This window comes from Oryzias melastigma, unplaced genomic scaffold (assembly GCF_002922805.2).
Source record: "Oryzias melastigma strain HK-1 unplaced genomic scaffold, ASM292280v2 sc00260, whole genome shotgun sequence".
NCBI lineage: Eukaryota > Metazoa > Chordata > Actinopteri > Beloniformes > Adrianichthyidae > Oryzias > Oryzias melastigma.
In genome coordinates, this window is record NW_023416894.1 from 201,574 (window position 1) to 206,833 (window position 5,260).

A 5,260-nucleotide genomic window follows, 5' to 3' on the forward strand; every position below is an offset into this window, starting at 1 on the left:
CAGACACTAGACTACATCGCTTTTTGAACACTGTTATTGTTAATATTTTTAAGTGCATTTAATGAAGCTTTGACCTGTTGAGGAATCAATCAGGTCTAATTTCAGTCTGTTCTGTCTAACCTTTTTTTTTTTTTGCTAGAACTAGTGTCAAGTCTTGATTTTGTTAATTTTGTCTTTTTTTTTTTCTTTATATGTGTGACAGTGTTAGGAAATAGGGAGGACAACCCAAACAGAGCAAACACAGGTCACAATTAAAGTGTTTATTAGGGAGGTAGAATTAATCAGTGGGCCGCCAGATGCACAGGTGAGCCTGAAAGTCAGATAAACAGAGTTATTTAGAGATCCTGGTTCTACGCTTGGGGTGATGGTGATCTCTTACTTAGAACTCCAGAAGCAGACGTGAGAGAAGAGCCTTTGAAGCGTCCGAGTGCAGGGTGGATGGTGTCAGGAATGATGGAAGATTCCCCCACTGCTGCTGTGTACAGGGTGAGAATCCACCGGAGGGTGAAGACCAGTGTTGGGGCAGCTTTACTCCGTGTTGAGATGAGGGAACTGGAAACGTCACGCCTCTTCAGGATGGAAACGGAGGAGGAAAAACCAGGGCAGAAAAACTCCAGACAGGGGACAGGCTTAAACTCGTTACCAGGCCAGAAAAGGGTCAAAAACATGAAAAGACTAAAAGTGCAAGGTTTGTTACTAGCTGGAACGTGACTGATTCAACGAACTGGCAGTGAGGAGGTGAAAGTGAGGATCTTAAATAGTGTGAACACCAACTGGAGCACAATGAGAACTTAATTAACACAGGTGAAAGAAATTAGAGTGGAGGAAGGAAGGGAGGGGTGAAGGAGCAGAGCAGAACCATGACAGTGCCCCCCACCTAGGGACCGGCACCGGACGGTCCCCCAGGCTGCCCAGGGTGATCACGGTGAAATTGCGAAATGAGGGCTCGATCCAGGATGAACCTGGAGGGCACCCAGGAGCGCTCCTCAGGTCCATAACCCTCCCAGTCCACTAGGTACTGATAACCCCGCCCCCGCCGACAAGACCGGAGAAGAGCCCTGACAGTATAGGCAGGCCCACCGTCAATGAAACGGGCAGGGGGAGGGGGGGCAGCAGGCGGAACCTGATCGGAGTCCAGGGCAGGCTTGAGTTTGGACACATGGAAAGTGGGGTGAACCCGCATAGGCCGGTGTAACCCAAGTCGCACAGCCGAAGGGTTGACGACTCTTGTGACTGGGAAGGGTCCAACAAAGCGAGGAGCCAGTTTCTTATTGTCCACACGAAGGGGGAGGTCAGAGGCAGACAGCCACACCTTTTGACCGGGTCTATATGTGGGAGCAGGTCTCCGGCGTCTGTCAGCATGACGCCTGTAGGAATCAACGGTCTTGAGGAGAATGTTCCGAGCCTGTCTCCAGACCCTATGGATTCGGCGCACAGCTGCATGTGCTGATGGGACAGACACAGTACTCTCCAGGGAGGGAAACACAGGAGGCAAAAACCCATAAACAACCTCAAAGGGAGAAAGACCTGTGGCAGTAGTAGGCAGAGAGTTGTGAGCATACTCTGCCCAAATTACATGACGAGACCAGGAGGTGGGGTCAGAGGAACTCAGGATCCTGAGACTGGTCTCCAGCTGTTGGTTCAGTCTCTCTGATTGGCCGTTGGACTGTGGGTGAAAACCTGATGAGAGACTGACCGATACTCCCAGCAATCTACAGAATTCAGACCAAAATTTAGCAGTGAACTGTGGACCCCTGTCTGTTACAATGTCTCTTGGAACACCATGTAGCCTAAACACTTGACGCAAAAGAATATCTGCAGTCTCCTTAGCGGACGGCAACCCTGGCAACGGGATGAAATGCACCATCTTTGAGAACCTGTCCACTACAGTGAGTATGGTGTTATTACCCATCAGAGCAAGGAAGGCCTGTGACAAAATCCATAGCGATGTGGGACCATGGTCTTCGAGGCATGGGAAGGGGCTGAAGGAGTCCAGCAGGTCGTAGATGAGACGTTTTATTTCTGGCACAGTCCGAACAAGCAGCAACATAGTGTATTACATCGGACATCAGTGAGGGCCACCAGAAGAGTCGTTTGATTACAGCTGCAGTTCCTCGGGTGCCCGGATGACAGTGAAGCGGGGAAGCGTGACACCAGTGGATGACTCTGGATCTCAGGGCTTCTGGAACAAATAGTAGACCAGCAGGACAGTCATTAGGTATGGTTACCTGCGCTTGCGCCTGTCTCACTTCAGCCTCAACGTTGTCTGTGAGAACCGCTAGTCGCACGGAGGGCGGAAGGATGGGCTCAGGATTGATGTCACCAGGAAGAGACTCGTGTTGCCGAGAAAGGGCGTCAGCTTTGGCGTTTTTTGATCCTGGTCTGTAGGATAGTGAAAAGGCAAAACGATTAAAGAACAGTGACCATCTGGCTTGGCGTGAATTTAGCCTCTTAGCTGTTCGGAGATACTCCAAATTCTTGTGGTCTGTAAACACGATGAATGGATGTTTGGCCCCCTCTAGCCAGTGACGCCACTCCTCCAAGGCAAGCTTGATGGCTAGGAGTTCTCTGTCTTCTACATCGTAGTTGCGTTCAGCATCTGTCAAACGACGTGAGAAGAAGGCGCAAGGATGTACTTTGTTGTCCTCATAACGCTGTGAAAGCACAGCGCCCACTCCCTGGTCAGATGCATCCACCTCCACGATGAATTGTCGCTCCTCAGGCATCTTTAAAATGGGGGCAGACGTAAAAGCAGTCTTCAGTTTGGCAAAAGCAGCATCAGCACAAGGACTCCACACAAAACCTCTCTTGGAGGAGGTCAGAGAGTGTAGTGGAGCAGCTATCTGGCTATATCCCTTAATGAATCTGCGATAGAAATTGGCAAACCCTAAGAAACGCTGTAGTTTCTTGCGGGTGTCCGGGACTGGCCAATTGAGGACCACCTCCACTTTTGTCTGGTCCATCTGCACCTGACCTGCTGCAACATTCAAACCCAAAAACGACACAGAATGGACATGGAAATTGCACTTCTCCGCTTTCACAAACAGCTGATTCTGGAGAAGTCGCTGTAGTACTCTTCTGACATGTTGTACGTGTTCCTCCTTGGACTGTGAAAAAATCAAGATGTCATCCAAATAAACAAAAACAAAGTCATTGATCATGTCCCCCAAGACGTTATTCACCATGTTCTGGAATACAGCAGGTGCATTGGTAAGCCCAAAAGGCATTACCAAGTATTCATAGTGACCTTGAGGAGTGTTAAACGCAGTCTTCCACTCATCCCCCTCCCTGACCCGAATGAGGTGGTATGCATTGCACAAATCCAGCTTGGTAAAAATAGTGGAACCTTGAAGTAACTCAAAGGCTGAATTCATGAGGGGGAGAGGGTACCTGTTCTTGATGGTTATCTGATTTAGCCCCCTGTAGTCAATGCATGGTCTTAGTCCTCCATCCTTCTTTTAAACAAAAAAGAATCCTGCCCCAGCCGGAGAGGAAGAGGGACGAATAAGTCCAGCCTTAAGCGAGTCATCGATATACTCCTTCATAGCTTGACGCTCAGGCCCAGTCAAAGAGTATAAACGACCCCTAGGAGGCACTGTTCCAGATAACTCCGACTGGAACTTTGAGGGTTGCAAAGCAAAAAAAAATTCACACTGCATGGGCAATGAATGTTCGACAATGCTCAGGGTTGCCTGAGAAACGTTCAGGAGATGGCATACGAGGCTCCATTGCCACACTCCGAACTGACTCGCTCAACCTGGGAGAGCTGGCGGCTCTCTCCCTGTCAGCATCCAATGAAAGCGCTGGAGAAGGTCATTCATACCTGCAGATAACTGCAAAACTCTGCCCTCATAACTGGACATGACCTCATCCACGCTAGACCTCCAGTCCTGGTTGCTCTTTGGGGTCCATTTTGGCTAGTTCGTTCTGTTAGGAAATAGGGAGGACAACCCAAACAGAGCAAACACAGGTCACAATTAAAGTGTTTATTAGGGAGGTAGAATTAATCAGTGGGCCGCCAGATGCACAGGTGAGCCTAAAAGTCAGATAAACAGAGTTATTTAGAGATCCTGGTTCCACGCTTGGGGTGATGGTGATCTCTTACTTAGAACTCCAGAAGCAGACGTGAGAGAAGAGCCTTTGAAGCGTCCAAGTGCAGGGTGGATGGTGTCAGGAATGATGGAAGATTCCCCCACTGCTGCTGTGTACAGGGTGAGAATCCACCGGAGGGTGAAGACCAGTGTTGGGGCAGCTTTACTCCGTGTTGAGATGAGGGAACTGGAAACGTCACGCCTCTTCAGGATGGAAACGGAGGAGGAAAAACCAGGGCAGAAAAACTCCAGACGGGGCAGGCTTAAACTCGTTACCAGGCCAGAAAAGGGTCAAAAACATGAAAAGACTAAAAGTGCAAGGATTGTTACTAGCTGAAACGTGACTGATTCAACGAACTGGCAGTGAGGATCTTAAATAGTGTGAACACCAACTGGAGCACAATGAGAACTTAATTAACACAGGTGAAAGAAATTAGAGTGGAGGAAGGAAGGGAGGGGTGAAGGAGCAGAGCAGAACCATGACAGACAGCACACGTTGGAGAATACCTGTTGATAACAGACAACTTTTCCTTCTAATTTGACTAACTGCTTTTGTCGATTTTCAATAAATATGTATAATTATACACCTTTTATTAGTTACTTTTACTTTCAGTGTTTGCATAACAGAAGCATGAATTGATAGTAACCTAAGATCAAAGAAATGTAACTGTAAAATCAATGCAATGCAATGCAACTTGTAATATTGTTCAAATAACTATTCCCTAAACCTCTACTGGTCTTCTTTCCACAACAAACTTGTCATGGCTGCCTCATAGCAACAGGGCATTGGTTCAATTCCCAGATGGGTCATTTCTGTGTGGAGTTTGCATGTTCTTCTCCATGGATGCATCGGTTTTCTCCGGCTTCCTCCATCAGTCCAAAAACTTGTAGATGAATCTAATTGTCCCTTGGTGTAAATGTGGGTCTGTGTGGTTGTCTGTCTCTGTCCCAGAGATCATCCGCATCATCTTCAAAAGAGACGACATCACAGTGAAGTACGGTGAAGTTGCATTGCTTCTATAAAAATGTATAAATAATTTTTTTTCTTCTGAAATGTTGTGTAAAATGTATTTGAACCATGACAGCTTTTTGAACCATATGGGTATATTTAAAGAGCAGGCACCAAAATTAACAAGGGCAGAACTAACCCATGTAATGCAAGAGAGAGA

The 5,260-nt window shown here is 47.6% G+C and overlaps 1 long non-coding RNA gene across 1 annotated transcript; it reads right to left on the minus strand.

Moving 5' to 3' along the window:
* Positions 1–121: 121 nt before the first annotated feature.
* On the minus strand, positions 122–1,057 carry LOC118598251. The gene is made up of 2 exons (XR_004947371.1): positions 380–1,057; positions 122–310 (listed from the first exon to the last, which is right to left on the minus strand). It is a non-coding gene; the product is annotated as an uncharacterized LOC118598251 (long non-coding RNA).
* Positions 1,058–5,260: the final 4,203 nt, after the last annotated feature.